The sequence below is a fragment of the Hemitrygon akajei genome, chromosome 28 (genome assembly GCF_048418815.1).
Source record: "Hemitrygon akajei chromosome 28, sHemAka1.3, whole genome shotgun sequence".
Lineage (NCBI taxonomy): Eukaryota > Metazoa > Chordata > Chondrichthyes > Myliobatiformes > Dasyatidae > Hemitrygon > Hemitrygon akajei.
Window position 1 is genome coordinate 7,722,195 of NC_133151.1, and position 25,873 is coordinate 7,748,067.

General features: G+C 50.9%; 1 protein-coding gene across 1 annotated transcript in view; it reads right to left on the reverse strand.

Annotated features, from left to right (window-relative positions):
- ahnak (AHNAK nucleoprotein) overlaps positions 1 to 6,540 on the reverse strand; it is a 75,759-nt gene extending 69,219 nt beyond the window's left edge. The window contains exon 1 of the mRNA XM_073031267.1: positions 6,406 to 6,540. The gene's annotated coding sequence lies outside the window, so the exon portion shown is untranslated. The remainder of the gene's footprint in view (positions 1 to 6,405) is intronic.
- Between the last annotated feature and the right edge of the window lie 19,333 nt (positions 6,541 to 25,873).

Consider the following 25,873-nt stretch of genomic DNA (forward strand, 5'->3'; position numbering starts at 1 on the left):
GATCATAAATCAGCCACGATGGAATGGCAGGAGGGGACTCGACGGGCCGAAGGGCCTAAGCCTGCTCCGACAAGCCGGTGCGCTCCATGTCCGCCTGTTTCTAATTAGCTCACATTTGCCAGCCCTCACAGGGGCTTTCTCTTCCATCTCATGGTTAATTTCTGGGCCTCGGGGAGGGGCGCTGGAATGCCGGTGCAGACCAAGCCAGAATTTTTTAGCTCAGTAACTTTTCTCAGAATTTCCTGGAACCGATCGCTCTTGTGGGCTGGAAATACCAAAAGCTCGGAAATGTGAACGCAGCAAAACCACGGCTGCTCCTGCGAGATAGTTCTTGTGTGAACTTAATCACCAAAGAAAGAAATTCATCAACTCTGATTAGAACCCCGGGGTGCGATTCGCCATGCCAACGTTCCTGAAGTGTCACGTCAACAGACAGTCCCTTCTTATTACGTATTTGTCCCAGTACAACTTTCTATCGCCACACTTCCACATCACCGGCGTACAAATGCTGTTGTTACACTGCAGGCTACAAAAGGGTTAAGGGCGATCAACCTTGGACACGCCCCATAGGAAAGAAACCATTAATATTGTTAACTCCGAAAGTCTGGCAAAAAGCAGACCTGGTTTCATCTATCTTCCCTCTCTCTGTCCCTTACTCCCCTCTAGCCTGCTTCCCTCTCTCCCCTTCCGCTTCCCCCTCTCTCTCTCTGCTTCTCTCTCTCCCTCTCTCTCTCCTTCCCTCTCTCTCTCCATCTCTCCCCCTCTCTCTCTCTGCTTCTCTCTCTTCCTCTCCCTCTCTCCATCTCACTCCCCCTCTCTCCCTTTCCCTCTCTCCATCTCTCTCCCCCTCCCTCTCTCTCTGCTTCTCTCTCTCCCTCCTTCCCTCTCTCTCTCTCCATCTCTCCCCCTCTCTCTCTCTTCCTCTCCCTCTCCATCTCTCTCCCCCTTTCCATCTCTCTCCCCCTCCCTCTCTCACTGCTTTTCTCTCTCCCTTTCCCTCTCTCTCCATCTCTCTCCCCCCCTCTCCCTTTCCCTCTCTCTCCCCTGTCCTTCTCCCTCTCTCTCTCCCCTTTCCTTCTCTCCCCTCTCTCTCTCCCTTTCCCTCTCTCCCCCTCTCTCTCCCACTCCCCATCTCCCCTGTCTCTCTCTCTCTGCTTCTGTCTCTCCCTCCCTCCCTCTCTCTCCCCCTCTCTCTCCCTCCCTCCCTCTCTCCCTCTCTCTCTCTGCTTCTCCCTCTCTCTCTCTCCCCCTCTCTCTGCTTCTTTCTCAACTGTTTCTCTATCTTCCCCTGCTTCTCTCTCCCCCAATTCTCTCTGGCCCACTTCTCTTTCTCTCCCCCTCCCTCCACCTCTCCCCCCCCAGCTTCTCTCTCTGCCCACATTGTTTCTACAGATTTCTTTGTTGACTCCACTCACTCTTGTTCTCCAACACTGAGCGATTTTCACTTATTTCCTCAAGAATGGTGGAAAGTCAACCCCAGGAACGCTGTAAAGATCAGAACCCAATTGTACCCGGGCTGGCCTGTGGGGGTCTGCGTCCTTGCCCAGGCGTCGTGAGGGACAGCCATAAAGGATTCCTGCTCTCAGCAGTTTGGAAAGGCAAAACTGCTTCTGCACAGCACATAATCCAGTCGGACATTTTCCCTTAACTGCGTACGGTTGTTATCGGAAGAGATTCTGCAGACGCTGGAAATCCAGAGCGACACGCGCTCAGAATGCTGCAGGAGCTCAGCAGGTCGGGCAGCATCTACGGAGACAAAGACTTCGGCTGAGGCCCTTCATCGGGACTGGAAAGGGTGGCTGGGGGGGTGTGGGGAGGTGAACAAGCTGGCAGGTGATAGGTGAGACCAGGTAGGTGGGACGAAGTGAGAAGCCGGGAGCTGATTGGTGGTAAGGCACCGAGGGAAGAGGAATCCGATTGGAGGAGGGGCCACCCGAGGGGGGTGATGGGCAGGTGAGGGGAGTCCTTTAACGCTGGAGCGTGGGATCGGCTTCCGAGCCAGCGCTGGGGTTGACCTCCACCTCAGATCGGGCCGAGACCCGAACCGCCATGTCCCGTGCACGAATCAGGCAGCCTCTGAATCCCACTCCACAGGCCTGCTAAAGGCAGGCGGTTCACAAGGCGACACTGCCAATCAACACCAAAATCCGATCGTTGGCCAGCTCCTTGTGGGCACCCCTGCTCTTCCTCAAATTCCCCTGCAGAAGAGGGCTCTTTGAGGGATTATACACTCAGTGGCCACTTTACTCCATACCTGATAAAACGGCCACCGTGTGTACGTTCACACGTTTCGTAGCCCGTGCGGGGAAGTCCCAGGAGATCAGCAGGCCCGACCGTCGCCCCAGCTCGTGTTCCTACGCCCGTGGGGCGACGGTATGGAAATGTGCGGGGAAGTCCCGGGAGATCAGCAGGCCCGACCGTCGCCCCAGCTCGTGTTCCTACGCCCGTGGGGCGACGGTATGGAAATGTGCGGGGAAGTCCCGGGAGATCAGCAGGCCCGACTGTCGCCCCAGCTCGTGTTCCTACGCCCGTGGGGCGACGGTCGGCACCGTGCGGGGAAGTCCCGGGAGATCAGCAGGCCCGACCGTCGCCCCAGCTCGTGTTCCTACGCCCGTGGGGCGATGGTCGGCACCGTGCGGGGAAGTCCCGGGAGATCACCGACCGTCACCCCAGCTCGTGTTCCTACGCCCGTGGGGCGACGGTCGGCACCGTGCGGGGAAGTCCCGGGAGATCAGCAGGCCCGCACGGCACCGACCGTCGCCCCAGCTCGTGTTCCTACGCCCGTGGGGCGACGGTCGGAGCCTCCTGACCGTGTCAGCGTGCTCTCGCGCACTGGGCCGCTGCCACGTGATTGGCTGATCAGAGGTAGCAGCCGAACGCATCACAAAGTGGCCGCTGGGTGTGTAACTCCCTTGAGATTCATCCTCTTGCAGGCATTTCCCGGAAAATGAGGAACTGCAGTCGGATTTACCAGGAAACAAAACTACATGAAGACAACCAAGGTGCAAGAGAAGACGAGGGGCAAGGTTTTTTTTAACACAGAGGGTGATGGGTGTGCAGAAGGTGCAACCAGGGGTGGTAATAGAGGCAGAAACATCAGGGGGCATTTGGACAGGATGGATGATCAACAATTTCCCCCCTCCCCCCAGGGTGGTAATGTCTAATTCCAGGGGTTCATTCTTTAAGGTGATTGGGGGAAAGTATGGGGGAGGGGGAGGGGATATCAGAAGTCAGCTGACACTTGGAATACACTGGTAGTGCAGACAGGACTCAGGAAACTCTTAGATAGGCCCAACGACGATAGAAAAATGGAGGGCTATACAAGACCAGAAGATCACAAGATAAAGGAGCAGAATTAGGCCATTCGGCCCATCGAGTCGGCTCCGGCATTTCATCACAGCTGATCCATTTTCCCTCTCGGGCCCTATCTCCTGCCTTCTCCCCGTATCCCTTCATGCCCTGGCCAATCAAGAATCTATCAAACTCTGCCTTAAATACAATGACTCGGCCTCCACAGCCGCCTGTGGCAATGAATTCCACAGACTCACCTCTCTCCCTACAGAGACTCCCCCTCATCTCCATTCTAAATGGATGCCCCTCTATTCTGTGGCTGTGCCCTCTGGCCTTGGGCTCCCCCACATCCAGAGGGAAGGGTTACATTGACCTCAGAGTAGGTTAAAAGGGCTTCAATGTAACACATTCTAACAAAAATACCAAGACGACGAGTTGTAGAGGCCTTGAAAGTGAGTCTGCAGGTTGTGGAATAATTTAACTGCTCCTGAACCTGGTGGTGTGGGACCTGATGGTCGAGGGGTGATAACTGTCCCTGAACCTGGTGGTGTGGGACCTGATGGTCGAGGGGTGATAACTGTCCCTGAACCTGGTGGTGGGGGACCTGATGGTCGAGGGGTGATAACTGTCCCTGAACCTGGTGGTGTGGGACCTGATGGTCGAGGGGTGATAACTGTCCCTGAACCTGGTGGTGTGGGACCTGATGGTCGAGGGGTGATAACTGTCCCTGAACCTGGTGGTGTGGGACCTGATGGTCGAGGGGTGATAACTGTCCCTGAACCTGGTGGTGTGGGACCTGATGGTCAAGGGGTGATAACTGTCCCTGAACCTGGTGGTGTGGGACCTGATGGTCGAGGGGTGATAACTGTCCCTGAACCTGGTGTGTGGGACCTGATGGTTGAGGGGTGATAACTGTCCCTGAACCTGGTGGTGTGGGACCTGACGGTTGTGTACTTCCTATCCGATGGTGGTAGCGACAAGGATGGTCTGTGGGGGTCCTTGATGATGGGAGCCGCTGTCTTGTAGAGGTGCTAAATGGTTTTGGGGGGGGGGTTCTGCTTGCGACGGGCTGGGCTACATCCCACCCGCCCTCTTCGTCCTGCAGCGCTCGGTACCACGCTGAGGTGCACATTAATCTCTGGGTGGGGGGCGAATTGCGCTCCTCACAGCCCAGCCCATGACAGGCAAGGCTCTCCCGGGAACATCTGTCGCTGGCAGCACGGGACGGGGCTGGCGAGGGCAGAAACAGCCGCCCGAGCCCAGGACGGGCAGCCTCGCCCCTCGCCGGGTCGTTGCGCGCACGGCCGCGCCCTGACCACCACCAGCCCCGCTCCCTCCGGGGCTTCCTCCTCCCCAGCCTCGCCGGTAGACTCACCCTCCAGAGGGTGTGGGAAGGGGTGGGGCTGCTAATCTGACATCAACTAGAGATCGGGCGGATCGCGCATTCAAAAAAAGGAGCTTTCCAAACTGCCTGGCCGTTTCCAGCCGTGCAACGTTTCACTGTAAGGCTGGAATTTGTTTTCATTTAAAAAAAGGACTCTTCTCACTCTCGCAGTGGGGAAAAAAAACCAAATCTGGACTCGGGTGGGGTCACCAGCAGCCTATTGCATAATCTCTGCTGGTTCACACTGAAACCCCGGCGACACGCCCTTCCACTCTTACTCTGCCCCTCGCTCATCTCTCTCCCCTCGCCCATCTCTCTCCCCTCGCCCATCTCTCTCCCCTCGGCCATCTCTCTCCCCTCGCTCATCTCTCTCCCCTCGCCCATCTCTCTCCCCTCGCCCATCTCTCTCCCCTCGCCCATCTTCCCTCGCCCATCTCTCTCCCCTCGCTCATCTCTCTCCCCTCGCCCATCTCTCTCCCCTCGCTCATCTCTCTCCCCTCGCTCATCTCTCTCCCCTCGCCCATCTCTCTCCCCTCGCCCATCTCCCCTCGCCCATCTCTCTCCCCTCGCTCATCTCTCTCCCCTCGCCCATCTCTCTCCCCTCGCCCATCTCTCTTCCCTCGCTCATCTCTCTCCCCTCGCCCATCTCTCTCCCCTCGCCCATCTCTCTTCCCTCGCCGGACACGTAACGCCTGGGATGTGTTCCCGACACTTTCTTTTTTTTAAAAAAAAACTGGCCGGACCGAAACAAGGCGCAGATGCCTTGAAAAATAAATTTCCGTGCGTTAACCCTGCACAAGTCAACTCAAGACTTACTTTTTGGAAAGGCAGAACTTTTCGCAAAAGACCCTCGCAACGCGATCGCAATGTAAAACACGATCTCCACAACAACTCCCCCCCCTTAGTATCTGACGGCTCCATGAACGATTCTGCAGGTTTGATATTCGAAATACCAACCCCCGCCCCACCCACTCGGAATACTTCTCACTCCCGTCCCTCGCCCATGCCGAGTTAGAGTCGGTGCGTGACTTTTCTCTCCCTCTCGTTCCTTCACGGATAACCTCCCTTCCCCCCCCCTCTCTCTCCCTTCTCCACTCCTTTACCCCCCCACCCACCCCGAGTCTTGCTTTAAGTTGCCTAGTCTCTGAACCGCAACCACGAATTCCAAGGTTTACACCCTGGCTCGCCGCCCACAGGGTGGACGAGGAAAAGGAGAGGCTATTCCCCCCCCTTCCACACCCCACACCCAATTTCAAGCACGATTCAGAAAACCTCCAAGAAAGTCAACACCTCCAACGCCTGCCAACATCCTCTTTCAAACACTTTTTACAGCGAATCCCGACGTCCGAGTTTCCCCCACTTCAGAAAATAAAAATTTTGCAACTTCAAATAACTTTCTGACGCATTTCGCATTTTTATTTCTTCGGGGCTGAGATACCCCCCCCCCCCCACCTTGACAGTCCCCGTGTTTGGGTCGCTGTTTGCCCACGCGTAGGGCAAACGCAACTAAGATCGGAGGACCCACCCCCACGGGCATAAAACTTTCCTTTAGCAAATCCAGCAGCCAACAGCGGGAAACATTTCCCCCCTCAACGCGCAAACGGGGGGGGGGGGAACCTCGGCAGTCAATCCTTGACTCCACTTAACGAAGTTTTCTCCAAGCTAAAACTTTACACAAAAGTATGCATTAATTTTTTTTCTTTTAAAAAAAGTAATTGTCAGAGGTTTACCTGGAAGGCAGCAATTTGCAGGCTAAACCCGGCGCCGTCGCATCGTGCCGGGGCACCCCAATGCGATCGAGCCAGTTACTGAATACAGAACACAAGCGTACCTCCAACCTCCCGATCTCGATAATAAGGCTCGTCTGTTACGGGGCTGGGTCTCTTGTACACAGCCGGGTGTGTCCCGCAGGGGTGGAGACTCGAGTGAGTCGTGTTACGAGGCGAAAAAAAAGTAGAAAATTATATTAGCATGTGTCAGAGCGGCCATGCGCCGCGGCAAGTTTAACTCGCCCGGCGCCGGAGCCGTACCTGGCTCCGAGATACGGCCCAGTCCCATCACAGGCGGAGGCCCTCTCCCCGCGGCTGAGCACATCTACAGGAAAGCATCATCCGTTATCAATTACCCCCATCATCCAGGCCGTATACCCTCTCCCCACTGCTGAGCACATCTACAGGAAAGCATCATCCGTTATCAATTACCCCCATCATCCAGGCCGTATACCCTCTCCCCACTGCTGAGCACATCTACAGGAAAGCATCATCCGTTATCAATTACCCCCATCATCCAGGCCGTATACCCTCTCCCCACGGCTGAGCACATCTACAGGAAAGCATCATCCGTTATCAATTACCCCCATCATCCAGGCCGTATACCCTCTCCCCGTTGCTGAGCACATCTACAGGAAAGCATCATCCGTTATCAATTACCCCCATCATCCAGGCCGTATACCCTCTCCCCACTGCTGAGCACATCTACAGGAAAGCATCATCCGTTATCAATTACCCCCATCATCCAGGCCGTATACCCTCTCCCCACGGCTGAGCACATCTACAGGAAAGCATCATCCGTTATCAATTACCCCCATCATCCAGGCCGTATACTCTCTCCCCACGGCTGAGCACATCTACAGGAAAGCATCATCCGGTGTCAATTACCCCCATCATCCAGGCCGTATACCCTCTCCCCACGGCTGAGCACATCTACAGGAAAGCATCATCCGGTGTCAATTACCCCCATCATCCAGGCCGTATACCCTCTCCCCACGGCTGAGCACATCTACAGGAAAGCATCATCCGGTGTCAATTACCCCCATCATCCAGGCCGTATACCCTCTCCCCACGGCTGAGCACATCTACAGGAAAGCATCATCCGTTATCAATTACCCCCATCATCCAGGCCGTATACCCTCTCCCCACTGCTGAGCACATCTACAGGAAAGCATCATCCGTTATCAATTACCCCCATCATCCAGGCCGTATACCCTCTCCCCACTGCTGAGCACATCTACAGGAAAGCATCATCCGTTATCAATTACCCCCATCATCCAGGCCGTATACCCTCTCCCCGTTGCTGAGCACATCTACAGGAAAGCATCATCCGTTATCAATTACCCCCATCATCCAGGCCGTATACCCTCTCCCCACGGCTGAGCACATCTACAGGAAAGCATCATCCGTTATCAATTACCCCCATCATCCAGGCCGTATACCCTCTCCCCACGGCTGAGCACATCTACAGGAAAGCATCATCCGTTATCAATTACCCCCATCATCCAGGCCGTATACCCTCTCCCCACGGCTGAGCACATCTACAGGAAAGCATCATCCGTTATCAATTACCCCCATCATCCAGGCCGTATACCCTCTCCCCACTGCTGAGCACATCTACAGGAAAGCATCATCCGTTATCAATTACCCCCATCATCCAGGCCGTATACCCTCTCCTCGCTGCTGTCACTCGGGGAATGAGGGACAGGGGCCCTGGGTCCCACCCCAGCGGCTCCAGGAGCAGTTATTCTGACTGTACGAACGCACAACCCAACGAAACAAGGTTCCTCCGGACCACGGCGCACCCACAGGACACACATCACGAAAGCAAAGTATTACTGTAGATGAGTTAATAAAATATTTAAAATATGCGTGGCATGCAGCGCGAGGAAAGAGTGAACTTCTCGCCAGGGAGCCTCAGCAGGAATCGGCCAGTGTCCTTGGTGCTGTATCAGACCTCCTGGTGAAATATCAGCACCACCGTGTCACCTCTGAACCCCGACACCGCCGTGCCACCTCTGAACCCCGACAACACCGTGCCACCTCTGAACCCCGACACCACCGTGTCACCTCTGAACCCCGACACCACCGTGTCACCTCTGAACCCCGACAACACCGTGCCACCTCTGAACCCCGACACCACCGTGTCACCTCTGAACCCCGACACCACCGTGTCACCTCTGAACCCTGACACCACCGTGTCACCTCTGAACCCCGACACCACCGTGTCACCTCTGAACCCCGACACCGCCGTGCCACCTCTGAACCCCGACATCGCCGTGCCACCTCTGAACCCCGACACCGCCGTGCCACCTCTGAACCCCGACATCGCCGTGCCACCTCTGAACCCTGACACCGCCGTGCCACCTCTGAACCCCGACATCGCCGTGTCACCTCTGAACCCCGACACCGCCGGGCCACCTCTGAACCCCCGACACCGCCGTGCCACCTCTGAACCCTGGGCACGAACGTGTCACCTCTGAACCCCGACACCACCGTGTCACCTCTGAACCCTGACACCACCATGCCACCTCTGAACCCCGACACCACCGTGTCACCTCTGAACCCCGACACCACCATGCCACCTCTGAACCCCCGACACCACCGTGTCATCTCTGAACCCCGACACCACCATGCCACCTCTGAACCCCGACACCACCGTGTCATCTCTGAACCCTGACACCACCATGCCACCTCTGAACCCCGACACCACCGTGTCACCTCTGAACCCCGACACCACCATGCCACCTCTGAACCCCCGACACCACCGTGTCATCTCTGAACCCCGACACCACCGTGCCACCTCTGAACCCTGACACCACCGGGCCACCTCTGAACCACCGACACCACCGTGCCACCTCTGAACCCCCACACCACCGTGTCACCTCTGAACCCCGATACCACCGTGCCAACTCTGAACCCCGACACCACCGGGCCACCTCTGAACCCCGGCACCACCGTGTCACCTCTGAACCCCGACACCACCGTGCCAACTCTGAACCCCGACACCACCGTGTCACCTCTGAACCCCGACACCACCGTGCCACCTCTGAACCCTGACACCACCGGGCCACCTCTGAACCCCGACACCACCGTGTCACCTCTGAACCCCGGGCACCACCGTGCCACCTCTGAACCCCGACACCACCGTGCCACCTCTGAACCCCCGACACCACCGTGTCACCTCTGAACCCCGACACCACCGTGCCACCTCTGAACCCCGACACCGCCGTGTCACCTCTGAACCCCGACACCACCGTGTCACCTCTGAACCCCGACACCACCGGGCCACCTCTGAACCCCGACACCGCCGTGCCACCTCTGAACCCCGACATCGTCGTGTCACCTCTGAACCCCGACACCACCGTGTCACCTCTGAACCCCGACACCGCCGTGCCACCTCTGAACCCCGACATCGCCGTGCCACCTCTGAACCCTGACACCGCCGAGCCACCTCTGAACCCCGACATCGTCGTGTCACCTCTGAACCCCGACACCGCCGGGCCACCTCTGAACCCCCGACACCGCCGTGCCACCTCTGAACCCTGGGCACGAACGTGTCACCTCTGAACCCCGACACCACCGTGTCACCTCTGAACCCTGACACCACCGTGTCACCTCTGAACCCCGACACCACCATGCCACCTCTGAACCCCCGACACCACCGTGCCACCTCTGAACCCCCACACCACCGTGTCACCTCTGAACCCCGATACCACCGTGCCACCTCTGAACCCCGACACCACCGTGCCACCTCTGAACCCCGGCACCACCGTGCCACCTCTGAACCCTGACACCACCGGGCCACCTCTGAACCCCGACACCACCGGGCCACCTCTGAACCCCCGACACCACCGTGTCACCTCTGAACCCCGGGCACCACCGTGCCACCTCTGAACCCCGACACCACCGTGCCACCTCTGAACCCCGACACCGCCGTGTCACCTCTGAACCCCGACACCACCGTGCCACCTCTGAACCCCGACACCACCGTGCCACCTCTGAACCTCGGCCACCAGCCCTGCGGACCCGACCACCGGGTGAAAAGCTCTGCCCAGCTCAGAGAGCGAGAGTTTTACTCGGCCTTGAAAGTCTCGACTCTAATGGTTCTGCCACGTCTGCAAGTCCCCGGGCCGGGACGTGAACTCAGAGCCTGCAGCTTGGATGGGAGGAAGGGAGCCGCCTGTCGAACGCTCCCAATACTGCTGCAGGTGCATCGTCGTGGCTAAGATCGAAGTCACCCGGGGATGCTGATATAGTCTTTATTCAGCACAGCAAGCAAGCATCCCTGGCCCAATATTACATGACATTTTTAAAGATCAAAGCTAATGGCAGGACAATTCTATAGTGACAATGCACCTACAATGCTTCCTTTGAATTACATATAATTTTCAAACACCCAGATCTTCACACCAACACTCCAGACACCCAAAACGAATGTTAATCACACTGACTCTTGATTGCTTTCACGCATACGCGGACATCTCAGGTCATTGGGGTATTCATTACATTCACGCATACGCGAACATCTCTGGTCAATGGGGTATTCATTACATTCACGCATACGCGGACATCTCTGGTCAATGGGGTATTCATTGCATTCACACATACACGGACATCTCAGGTCAATGGGGTATTCATTACATTCACGCATACGCGGACATCTCTGGTCAATGGGGTATTCATTACATTCACGCATACGCGGACATCTCTGGTCAATGGGGTATTCATTGCATTCACACATACACGGACATCTCAGGTCAATGGGGTATTCGTTGCATTCACGCATACGCGGACATCTCAGGTCAAAGGGGTATTCGTTGCATTCACACATACGCGGACATCTCAGGTCAATGGGGTATTCTTTGCATTCACGCATACGCGGACATCTCAGGTCATTGGGGTATTCATTACATTCACACATACGCGGACATCTCAGGTCAATGGGGTATTCATTGCTTTCACACATACGCGGACATCTCTGGTCAATGGGGTATTCATTGCATTTACACATATGCGGACATCTCTGGTCAATGGGGTATTCATTGCATTCACACATACGTGGACATCTCTGGTCAATGGGGTATTCATTGCATTCACTCATATCCAGACATCTCAGGTCAATGGGGTATTAATTGCATTCACACATACGCGGACATCTCAGGTGAATGGGGTATTAATTGCATTCACACATACGCGGACATCTCAGGTGAATAGGGTATTAATTGCTTTCACACATACGCGGACATCTCAGGTGAATAGGGTATTAATTGCTTTCACACATACGTGGACATCTCAGGTCAATGGGGTATTCATTGCATTCACACATACGCGGACATCTCAGGTCAATGGGGTATTCATTGCATTCACACATACGCGGACATCTCAGGTCAATGGGGTATTCATTGCATTCACGCATACGTGGACATCTCTGGTCAATGGGGTATTCATTGTATTCACACATAAGTAGACATCTCAGGTCAATGGGGTATTCATTGTATTCACACATACGCGGACATCTCTGGTCAATGGGGTATTCATTGCATTCACACATACGCGGACATCTCAGGTCAATGGGGTATTCATTGTATTCACACATAAGTAGACATCTCAGGTCAATGGGGTATTCATTGTATTCACACATACGCGGACATCTCTGGTCAATGGGGTATTCATTGCATTCACACATAAGTAGACATCTCAGGTCAATGGGGTATTCATTGTATTCACACATACGCGGACATCTCTGGTCAATGGGGTATTCATTGCATTCACACATACGCGGACATCTCAGGTCAATGGGGTATTCATTGTATTCACACATAAGTAGACATCTCAGGTCAATGGGGTATTCATTGTATTCACACATACGCGGACATCTCAGGTCAATGGGATATTCATTACATTCACACATACGCGGACATCTCAGGTCAATGGGGTATTCATTGTATTCACACATACGCGGACATCTCAGGTCAATGGGGTATTCATTACATTCACACATACGCGGACATCTCAGGTCAATGGGGTATTCATTGTATTCACACATACGCGGACATCTCAGGTCAATGGGGCATTCATTACATTCACGCATACGCGGACATCTCAGGTGAATAGGGTATTAATTGCAATCACACATACACGGACATCTAAGGTCAATGGGGTATTCATTGTATTCACGCATACGCGGACATCTCTGGTCAATGGGGTATTCATTGCATTCACTCATACGCGGACACCTCAGGTCAATGGGGTATTCATTACATTCACGCATATGCGGACATCTCTGGTCAATGGGGTATTCATTGCATTCACACATACGCGGACATCTCTGGTCAATGGGGTATTCATTGTATTCACACATAAGTAGACATCTCAGGTCAATGGGGTATTCATTGTATTCACACATACGCGGACATCTCTGGTCAATGGGGTATTCATTGCATTCACTCATACGCGGACACCTCAGGTCAATGGGGTATTCATTACATTCACGCATATGCGGACATCTCTGGTCAATGGGGTATTCATTGCATTCACGCATACGTGGACATCTCTGGTCAATGGGGTATTCATTGTATTCACACATAAGTAGACATCTCAGGTCAATGGGGTATTCATTGTATTCACACATACGCGGACATCTCTGGTCAATGGGGTATTCATTGCATTCACACATACGCGGACATCTCAGGTCAATGGGGTATTCATTGTATTCACACATAAGTAGACATCTCAGGTCAATGGGGTATTCATTGTATTCACACATACGCGGACATCTCTGGTCAATGGGGTATTCATTGCATTCACACATAAGTAGACATCTCAGGTCAATGGGGTATTCATTGTATTCACACATACGCGGACATCTCTGGTCAATGGGGTATTCATTGCATTCACACATACGCGGACATCTCAGGTCAATGGGGTATTCATTGTATTCACACATAAGTAGACATCTCAGGTCAATGGGGTATTCATTGTATTCACACATATGCGGACATCTCAGGTCAATGGGATATTCATTACATTCACACATACGCGGACATCTCAGGTCAATGGGGTATTCATTGTATTCACACATACGCGGACATCTCAGGTCAATGGGGTATTCATTACATTCACACATACGCGGACATCTCAGGTCAATGGGGTATTCATTGTATTCACACATACGCGGACATCTCAGGTCAATGGGGCATTCATTACATTCACGCATACGCGGACATCTCAGGTGAATAGGGTATTAATTGCAATCACACATACACGGACATCTAAGGTCAATGGGGTATTCATTGTATTCACGCATACGCGGACATCTCTGGTCAATGGGGTATTCATTGCATTCACTCATACGCGGACACCTCAGGTCAATGGGGTATTCATTACATTCACGCATATGCGGACATCTCTGGTCAATGGGGTATTCATTGCATTCACACATACGCGGACATCTCAGGTCAATGGGGTATTCATTGCATTCACACATACGCGGACATCTCTGGTCAATGGGGTATTCATTGCATTCACACATACGCGGACATCTCTGGTCAATGGGGCATTCATTACATTCACGCATACGCGGACATCTCAGGTGAATAGGGTATTCATTGCATTCACGCATACGCGGACATCTCAGGTCAATGGGGTATTCGTTGCATTCACGCATACGCGGACATCTCAGGTCAAAGGGGTATTCGTTGCATTCACACATACGCGGACATCTCAGGTCAATGGGGTATTCTTTGCATTCACGCATACGCGGACATCTCAGGTCATTGGGGTATTCATTACATTCACACATACGCGGACATCTCAGGTCAATGGGGTATTCATTGCATTCACACATACGCGGACATCTCAGGTCAATGGGGTATTCATTGCATTCACACATACGCGGACATCTCAGGTCAATGGGGTATTCATTGCATTCACACATACGCGGACATCTCTGGTCAATGGGGTATTCATTGCATTTACACATACGCGGACACCTCAGGTCAATGGGGTATTCATTGCATTCACACATACGAGGACATCTCAGGTGAATAGGGTATTAATTGCATTCACACATAAGTAGACATCTCTGGTCAATGGGGTATTCATTGCATTCACTCATACGCGGACACCTCAGGTCAATGGGGTATTCATTACATTCACGCATATGCGGACATCTCTGGTCAATGGGGTATTCATTGCATTCACACATACGTGGACATCTCTGGTCAATGGGGTATTCATTGTATTCACACATAAGTAGACATCTCAGGTCAATGGGGTATTCATTGTATTCACACATACGCGGACATCTCTGGTCAATGGGGTATTCATTGCATTCACTCATACGCGGACACCTCAGGTCAATGGGGTATTCATTACATTCACGCATATGCGGACATCTCTGGTCAATGGGGTATTCATTGCATTCACGCATACGTGGACATCTCTGGTCAATGGGGTATTCATTGTATTCACACATAAGTAGACATCTCAGGTCAATGGGGTATTCATTGTATTCACACATACGCGGACATCTCTGGTCAATGGGGTATTCATTGCATTCACACATACGCGGACATCTCAGGTCAATGGGGTATTCATTGTATTCACACATAAGTAGACATCTCAGGTCAATGGGGTATTCATTGTATTCACACATACGCGGACATCTCTGGTCAATGGGGTATTCATTGCATTCACACATAAGTAGACATCTCAGGTCAATGGGGTATTCATTGTATTCACACATACGCGGACATCTCTGGTCAATGGGGTATTCATTGCATTCACACATACGCGGACATCTCAGGTCAATGGGGTATTCATTGTATTCACACATAAGTAGACATCTCAGGTCAATGGGGTATTCATTGTATTCACACATACGCGGACATCTCAGGTCAATGGGATATTCATTACATTCACACATACGCGGACATCTCAGGTCAATGGGGTATTCATTGTATTCACACATACGCGGACATCTCAGGTCAATGGGGTATTCATTACATTCACACATACGCGGACATCTCAGGTCAATGGGGTATTCATTGTATTCACACATACGCGGACATCTCAGGTCAATGGGGCATTCATTACATTCACGCATACGCGGACATCTCAGGTGAATAGGGTATTAATTGCAATCACACATACACGGACATCTAAGGTCAATGGGGTATTCATTGTATTCACGCATACGCGGACATCTCTGGTCAATGGGGTATTCATTGCATTCACTCATACGCGGACACCTCAGGTCAATGGGGTATTCATTACATTCACGCATATGCGGACATCTCTGGTCAATGGGGTATTCATTGCATTCACACATACGCGGACATCTCAGGTCAATGGGGTATTCATTGCATTCACACATACGCGGACATCTCTGGTCAATGGGGTATTCATTGCATTCACACATACGCGGACATCTCTGGTCAATGGGGCATTCATTACATTCACGCATACGCGGACATCTCAGGTGAATAGGGTATTCATTGCATTCACGCATACGCGGACATCTCAGGTCAATGGGGTATTCGTTGCATTCACGCATACGCGGACATCTCAGGTCAAAGGGGTATTCGTTGCATTCACACATACGCGGACATCTCAGGTCAATGGGGTATTCTTTGCATTCACGCATACGCGGACATCTCAGGTCATTGGGGTATTCATTACATTCACACATACGCGGACATCTCAGGTCAATGGGGTATTCATTGCATTCACACATACGCGGACATCTCAGGTCAATGGGGTATTCATTGCATTCACACATACGCGGACATCTCAGGTCAATGGGGTATTCATTGCATTCACACATACGCGGACATCTCTGGTCAATGGGGTATTCATTGCATTTACACATACGCGGACACCTCAGGTCAATGGGGTATTCATTGCATTCACACATACGCGGACATCTCAGGTCAATGGGGTATTCATTACATTCACGCATACGTGGACATCTCAGGTGAATAGGGTATTAATTGCATTCACACATAAGTAGACATCTCAGGTCAATGGGGTATTCATTGTATTCACACATACGCGGACATCTCAGGTCAATGGGGCATTCATTACATTCACGCATATGCGGACATCTCAGGTGAATAGGGTATTAATTGCAATCACACATACGCGGACATCTCTGGTCAATGGGGTATTAATTGCAATCACACATACACGGACATCTCAGGTGAATAGGGTATTCATTACATTCACGCATACGCGGACATCTCAGGTCAATGGGGTATTCATTGTATTCACACATACGCGGACATCTCAGGTCAATGGGGTATTCATTGTATTCACGCATACGCGGACATCTCTGGTCAATGGGGTATTCATTGCATTCACGCATACGCGGACATCTCAGGTCAATGGTGTATTCATTGCATTCACTCATACGCGGACATCTCAGGTCAATGGGGTATTCATTGCATTCACACATACGCGGACATCTCTGGTCAATGGGGTATTCATTGCATTAACACATACGCGGACATCTCTGGTCAATGGTGTATTCATTGCATTCACACATACACGGACATCTCTGGTCAATGGGGTATTCATTGCATTCACTCATACGCGGACATCTCAGGTCAATAGGGTATTCATTACATTCACGCATACGCGGACATCTCTGGTCAATGGGGTATTCATTGCATTCACACATACGCGGACATCTCTGGTCAATGGTGTATTCATTGCATTCACACATACGCGGACATCTCTGGTCAATGGGGTATTCATTGCATTCACGCATACGCGGACATCTCTGGTCAATGGGGTATTCATTGCATTCACGCATACGCGGACATCTCAGGTCAATGGGGTATTCATTGCATTCACTCATACGCGGACATCTCTGGTCAATGGGGTATTCATTGCATTCACGCATACGCGGACATCTCAGGTCAATGGGGTATTTATTGCATTCATGCATACGCGGACATCTCTGGTCAATAGGGTATTCATTGTATTCAGACATACGCGGACATCTCTGGTCAATGGGGTATTCATTGCATTCACGCATACGCGGACATCTCAGGTCAATGGGGTATTCATTGCATTCACGCATACGCGGACATCTCAGGTCAATGGGGTATTCATTGCATTCACGCATACGCGGACATCTCAGGTCAATGGGGTATTCATTGCATTCACGCATACGCGGACATCTCAGGTCAATGGGGTGCTTCTTGGTTTGGAATCAGCCGCAACCTGGAACTTCAGAAAGCCCGCTGTTTGGAACCGCATTTTAAACTCAATCTACAATGCACATTCTGTCTGAAGACTGGTTGCTGTTGAAATTAGCATCTGCTATATTCCATAATGCCAGAATCTGCAAAGTTGAAGTCAATTTATTACTGAAGTATATATGTCTCCTTGAGATCCCAGTGCCATCTGTAACGACCATAAGACATAGGAGCAGAATTAGGCCATACAGCCCATCGAGTCTGCTCCGCCATTCCAATATGGCTGTACTCAGATCCCACCCAACCCCATACACCCGTCTTCTCGCCATATCCTTTGATGCCCTGATTGATCAGGAAACAATCAACTTCCGTCTTAAATACACCCGCGGACTTGGCCTCCGCCGCAGATTCTCTACTCTCTGGCTAAAAAAATTCCTCCCTACCTCTGCTCTAAAGGGTCGCCCCCTCAATTTTGAGCCTGTGCCCTCTAGTTCTGGATACTCCCGCCACAGGAAACATCCTCTCCACATCCACCCTATCTAGTCCTTTCAACATTCAGTAGGTTTCAATGAGATCCCGCCACATTCTTCTAAAAAAGGAGTTTGTACGCTCTCCTCCCCCCCCCCCCCCCCGTTTCCTCCGGGTGCTCCGGTTTCCTCCCACAGTCCAAGGGCGTCCCGGTTGGTGGGCTAATTGGTCACTATAAATTGCCCGGTGATTAGGCGAGGGTTAAATCGAGGGGCTGCTGGGCAGAAGGGCATCTCAATAAATAAATAAAGTTTTTAAAAAAGTTTCAAGCTTGTTCTCTGTCAATCTCCAGCGCACAAGCAGACAGGGGGACGAAGTCGCTGTTAGTCCAATCCTGCATAAAAAACACAATCATCATAAAAACACCATAAAAAGCAGAAAAAATATGAATGTAAGCAATCTGATGAGAACAAGTACCTGGTCTGTAAACAGATGATTGCAGCTACATAATCCGACTCTGGGTGGTGTGTATGTAGTGGTCTTGGCCCGAAACGTCGACAGTGCTTCTCCCTACAGATGCTGCCTGGCCTGCTGTGTTCCACCGGCATTTTGTGTGTGTGTTGTTGTTTGAATTTCCAGCGTCTGCAGATCTCCTCGTGTTTGTATGTAGTGATCACGGGACAGGCATGCGGTGGGCTGATCAGTCTGACGCCTCGGGGGTGGGAGGGGGAAGCGAATGGCTTCGAGGCTGGTGGGCCTGGCGTGGAGGCTGTGTTGCCTCCTCCCCTGACGGACTGTCCCCAAGCAGGGTGGCTGGGAGCCCTACTGGCCTTTGTCAGGCACCTTTCTGCGTAAACGGCTCGTCTTTGATGGTGGGGAGGCTGGGGCTGTTGATGCGTTGGGCAGTTTCAATGGCCTTGCGGGTATTTACAGGAAAGTAAAGAAATATGATAGAACTTAGAAGCGTCAGAGTCATAGAAAAGTGCAGAAAACAGGCCCTTTGGCCCATCTAGTCCATGCCAGACCGTCTAAACTGCCTACAACCTGCTCCGGGACCGTACCCCTCCATACCCCTACCATCCATGTCCCTATCCAAACTTCTCTCAAACACTGGCCCTCACGGCCCCCTGAGAGGAGAGGTTTTCCCCTCGCGTTCCGCTTGAAGCTGGCCACCTTTCACCCTTGACCCACGACCTTAGGTTGTAGTCCCGCCCAGTCACGTTGCCCGTTTTTTTTTTAAAAAGCAAAACATGCATGCAAATTTTTGGTTGAGATCAGGCCCAGTTGGGAACGAGGTGGAACTCCCACGTTCCCGTGAAGAAATGAGAGTCACAAAATCCTGGATTTCTCCCAGTGTAACCATCCCAGCTCCTCTGCTTCCAAGGAGACTGACGGGCGGGCGGCGAAGCGACTATGGTAAAAATTCCAGACATTAGAAGCGAGACTGCGGAAGGGACTAGGCCCGGGGATGAAGGAGCACAGCCTCAGGGCACAAGCTGGCATTCCGGTTCGGCAGATAATTAAAAATACACCCTGCTCCTAACTGCCTTGTGTGGTGCACAATTTTCAGGTCATCCATTATTACTTTCTGAGTGCAACAATATATAAACATCTAAAAGTATTTAATTGGCCATAAAATACTCTGGAAAGATCTCTGACTACGCCCTACTCCCTACGGGCTCACCGAGGGGCAGGGCCACAATCGTGGTGAGGGAACGTCGGAGGTGGGTGGGGCACCTCGGTGAGAAGAGAGGCCCGCTCTGCTGTCCGTGGACCCCTGAAGGATGGAGGAAAGGCGGAAGACCGAAGGTGCCGTGCCTCGGAGGGGGAAATGAGGACCCTGAGCCACACCCGGGGCAGATGGAGATGGAGGACCTTCATCACTGCCCAAAACGGTGCCACGGGCACTTTGGTTAGTTTAGGAAAGCATCCTTGTAATATTTCGTTCTTCTCTGTCATCCCTGGAACTCAGGGCTAACTTCGAACAGGATTTCCCCTTCTTAGAGAAGTGGTGAGCCCGGGGCCGGGGGTCCTCGTTTGCCCCCATCGGCGAGCCGTGGCGGTCGATGCCGAGGGTCGGTCGGAAGTCTGGGACTCCAGGCCCAACAGGCAGAGCGCAGGCTCTGCAGCGGAGGCCCCGATGGCTGCGAACCCGTGAGGCGCGGTGGAAGTCGAAGGACTGTTTGTGTGTGTGCGTGGCTGGGCGGGCGGGGGGGAGACACGGGGACTTAAGTTAGCTGTTGTCGCTAGGTGCTGTCGCCGTTGCCTGGGTCGCTCTGCCGAGCATTGTGGGTAACGTGCGTGGCGATGCTTGCTGGCCGCCCCCAAGCACATCTGCAGCTTCCCCGGAATGACGCGTTTTCACCAGTACGTTTTGACGTACACATGACAAGTAAATAGACGTGAAATCTGAAGAATGTACAAAGAGATACACTCTGAGCTCCCCTTGGGAAGATATCTGCCAGCTCTAGCTTGGCTCCCTACTCAAAGTTCAAACTTCAAAGTAAATTTTATCATCAAAGTACATATACGTCAACACATACAACTCTGAGACTCGTTCTCCCGCGGGCAAACTCAGCCGATCTATAGAATAGAAACTGTAAACAGGATCAGTGAAAGATCAACCAGAGTGCAGAAGACAACAAACTGTGCAAATGCAAATGTAAATAGAACATGGAAGAGTACAGTACAGCAGAGGCCATTCGGCCCACAATGTCTGTGCTGTGCCAGCTAAACAGGTCGAAAATGCCCAAACACTAACCCCTCCTACCTACACCATGTCCATATCCCCAATGCCAGCAAGATGAGGGGCCCTAAACTGTTCACAATACTCAAGGTGAGGCCTCACCAGTGCCTTGTAAAGCCCCAGCATCACGTCCCTACTCTTGTATTCCAGCCCTCACCACTGACTCAGCCTGCAAGTTAATCTTCAGGACGCTCTGCACAAGGACTCCCAAGTCCCTCTGTATCTCAGATTCCTGGATTTTCTCCCCGTTTAGAAAATAGTCCATATATTTATTTCTACTACCACTGTGCATGACCGTACATTTTCCAACATTGTATTTCTTTTGCCATTTTCTTGCCCATTCTCCTAATCTGTCTGAGTCTTTCTGCATCCAACCTGTTTCCTCAACACTACCCGCCCCTCCACCAATCTATTCCATCTATTCCATCATCTAAATCATTTACATACAGCATAAGAAGAAGCGGTCCCAACACCGACCCCTGCGGAACACCACTAGTCACTGGCAGCCAACCAGAAAAGGATCCTTTCATTCCCACTCGCTGCCTCCTACCAATCAGCCAATGCTCTAACCATGTTAGTAACTTCCCTGTAATACCATGGGCTCTTGATAAGCAGTTCCGTGTGCAGCACCTTGTCAAAGGCCTTCTGAAAGTCCAAATATACAACATCCACTGCATCCCCTTTATCTGTCCTACTTGTAATCCCCTCAAAGAATTCCAACAGGTTCATCAGGCAGGATTTCTCCAGACTTTGTCCTATCTTGTCCTGTGTCTCCAAGTACTCCATCACTTCATCCTTAACAATTGACTCTAACATCTTCCCAACCACTGAGGTCAGGCTAACTGGTCTATAATTTCCTTTCTGCTGCCCTCCTCCTTTCTTAAAGATTGGAGTGACATTTGCAATTTTCCTGTCCCCTGGCACCATTCCAGAGTCCAATGGTTTTTGAAAGATCATTTCTAACGCCACCACAATCTCTAATACTAGCTCTTTCTGAACCCCAGGGTGCAGTTCCTCCGGTCCGGGTGACTTCTGCACCTTTAGGCCTTTCAGCTTTTTGAGCTCCTTCTCGCCTGTAATAGTAACTGCACTCACTACCTTCTCTTCCCTCACACACTACAACGTCAGGCACACTGCTAGTGTCTTCCACAGCGCGGACTGACACGAAACATTCATCTGCTATCCCCTCCTCCCCGGTTATTATTTCTCCTGCCTCGTTTTCTACTGGTCCTATATCCACCCTCATCTCTCTTTTATTTTTAACAGACTTGAAAAATCTTTTACTATCCACTTTGATATTATTTGCTAGCTTGCTTTTATATTTCATCTTTTCCCTTCCAATGATGCTTTTAGTTGCTCTCTGTAGGTTTTTAAAAACATCCCAATCCTCTGTCTTCCCACTAATTTGTGCTTTGTTGTATGCCCTCTCTTTTGTTTTTACGTTAGCTTTGACTTCCCCTGTCAGCCACGGTTGTACGATTTTGCCATGTGAGTATTTCTTCATTTTTGGAGTACACATGTCCTGCATCTTCCTCACTTTCCCCAGGAACGCACACCATCGCTGCTCTGCTGACATTCCTGCCAGCAGCTCCTTCTAATTTACTTTGGGCAACTCCTCTCTCGTACCACTGTAATTTCCCTTACTCCACTGAAATACTGCTACATCAGACTTTACTTTCTCCCTATCAAGTTTCAAGTCGAATTCAAATCATATTGTGATTACGGGTTCTTAAGGGTTCTTTTCTCTTAAGCTCCCTAATCGCCTCCGGTCCATTACATAATACCAAAACCAGTACAGCCGATCCCCAGCAGGCTCAACGAGAAGCTGCTCTAAAAACCTACCTCCTGGGCGTTCAACAAACTCACTCTCTTGAGATTTATTACCAACCTGATTTTCCCATTCGACTTGCATGTTAAAATCTACCGTAACGTTGCCCTTTTGACTCGCCTTTTCTATGTCCTGCTGTAACCTGTGGTTCACCTCCCAGCCACTGTTGGGAGGCCTGTATATAACTGCCATCAACTTTCTATTACCCTTGCAGTTTCTTAACTCAACCCCATGAGGATTCAACGTCTTCCGATCCTATGTCCCATCTTCCTACTGATTTGATGCCAGTCTTTACCAGTAGAGCCACACCACCCCCTCTGCCTACGTTCCTCTCCCTCCGATATAATGTGTGACCGTGGACATTCAGCTCCCAACTACAACCACCCTTCAGTCACGATTCAGTGACGGTCACAACATCATACCTGGCAATCTGTAATATTGCAACAAGCCTCAGCGGGCAGGATTAAGGAAAACCCCAAGGCATTCTACAAGTATGTGAAGAGCAAGAGGATAAGACGTGAGAGAATAGGACCCTATCAAGTGTGACAGTGGGAAAGTGTGTATGGAACCGGAGGAGATAGCAGAGGTACTTAATGAATACTTTACTTCAGTATTCACTATGGAAAAGGATCTTGGCGATTGTAGGGATGACTTGCAGTGGACTGAAAAGCTTGAACATGTAGATATTAAGGAAGAGGATGTGCTGGAGCTTTTGGAAAGCATCAAGTTGGATAAGTCACCGGGACCAGATGAAATGTACCCCAGGCTACTGTGGGAGGCGAGGGAGGAGATTGTTGAGCCTCTGGTGATGATCTTTGCATCATCAATGAGGAAGGGAGAGGTTCTGGAGGATTGGAGGGTTACAGATGTTGTTCCCTTATTCAAGAAAGGGAGTAGGGATAGTCCAGGAAATTATAGACCAGGGAGTCTTACTTCAGTGGTTGGTAAGTTGATGGAGAAGATCCTGAGAGGCAGGATTTATGAATATTTGGAGAGGTATAATGTGATTAGGAATAGTCAGCATGGCTTCGTCAAGGGCAGGTCTTGCCTTACGAGCTTGATTGGATTTTTTGAGGATGTGACTAAACACATTGATGAAGGAAGAGCTGTAGATGTAGTGTATATGGATTTCAGCAAGGCATTTGATAAGGTACCCCATGTAAGGCTTATTGAGAAAGTAAGGAGGCATGGGATCCAAGGGGACATTGCTTTGTGGATCCAGAACTGGCTTGCCCACAGAAGGCAAAGAGTGGTTGTAGACGGGTCATATTCTGCATGGAGGTCGGTGACCAGTGGGGTGCCTTAGGGATCTGTTCTGGGACCCTTACTGTTTGTGATTTTTATAAATGACCTGGATGAGGAACTGGAGGGATGGGTTAGTAAGTTTGCTGATGACACAAAAGTTGGAGGTGTTGTGGATAGTGTGGAGGGCTGTCAGAGGTTACAGCGGGACATTGATAGGATGCAAAACTGGGCTGAGAAGTGGCAGATGGAGTTCAAAACAGATAAATGTGAGGTGGTTCATTTTGGTAGGTCAAATATAATGGCAGAATATAGTATTAATGGTAAGACTCTTGGCAGTGTGGAGGATCAGAGGGATCTTGGGGTCTGAGTCCATAGGACACTCAAAGCAGCTGTGCAGGTTGACTCTGGTTAAGAAGGCGTACGGTGTGTTGGCCTTCATCAAACATGGAATTGAATTTAGGAGCCGAGAGGTAATGTTGCAGCTCTATCGGACCCTGGTCAGACCCCACTTGGAGTACTGTGCTCAGTTCTGGTTGCCTCACTACAGGAAGGATGTGGAATCCATTGATAGGGTGCAGAGGGGATTTACAAGGATGTTGCCTGGATTGGGGAGCATGCCTTATGAGAATAGGTTGAGTGAACTCGGCCTTTTCTCCTTGGAGCGACGGAGGATGAGAGTTGACCTGATAGAGGTGTACAAGATGATGAGAGGCATTGATCGTGTGGATAGTCAGAGGCTTTTCCCCAGGGCTGAAATGGTTGCCACAAGAGGACACAGGTTTAAGGAGCTGGGGAGTAGGTACAGAGGAGATGTCAGGGGTAAGTTTTTTACCAAGAGAGTGGTGAGTGTGTGGAATGGGCTGCCGGCGACGGTGGTGGAGGCGGATACGATAGGGTCTTTTGGACAGGTACATGGAGCTTTGAAAAATAGAGGGCGATGGGTAAGCCTAGTAATTCCCTTTTCTTAATGAGTTTCCACAATACGACAAAACAAAAAAACAGTAAAAGAGGTTTATACAGTGCAAAACAAACATATTAAATGTACAGTTCATAACAATTAACAAAAAGCTCCCATAGTAGAATCGTATAAAGTCATTTACCACCCCACCCTCCCACTACCCAACTCCAAGCCAGCCTGACGACATACAAAAAGTTAATTGGAACTTTTATCACCACAGAGCTGTATTTATAAAACGAAGGTATATTGCCTACTACCTGAGCTATAGTACGTTTACACATTTTAAAAAACTGTAGATCTTAACCGTAAGAAGCTGGAAGTGAGGGATTGAAATGCAAAAGAGAAAAGGGAGGGATGCACCCTTAATCTAAATGGGAATTATGAAAATATTCAAAAGGTCCCCTCACCCTTTTGAACTTTATGTTCGAATTAAGAAGTGAATGATGAATCTTTTCAAGGTCTAAGCAGGACATAATGTCTCTGAGCCATTGAGCGGGAGTGGGTGGGGCAGCATCTCTCCAACTAAGGAGGACGGCACGTCTGGCCAAAAGAGAGACGAAAGACAATATACGACGTTTAGTCAGAGTCAGATGCGTGTCGACTTCTCCCAAAGTACCGAAAAGAGCAATCAGAGCCCGCACTTCTTGGCTCTGCACTTCCTTGCCATTTGCCGAAATCAATTGTTAATCCAGCTATCAGACACTCTCTGAGAATATGGGCTCAGTTGAGAAAACATAATGGTCTTCACGGTTTCACTCTCTCTAGTCTTATTTTACATCTTTTTCAGCCTTTTATGCTGGATTTAACATTTCTAGACTGGCACAGAAAGGGCATTGGGTGCTTTGTAGATCTTTTCACAGATGAACGCTTTGCAACTTTTGAACAATTGTCTGTAAAGTCTGGCCGACCCAACACTCGTTTCTTTAGATATCTCCAAATTAGACATTTTATCAACCCTTTAATACCAAACTTTCCTG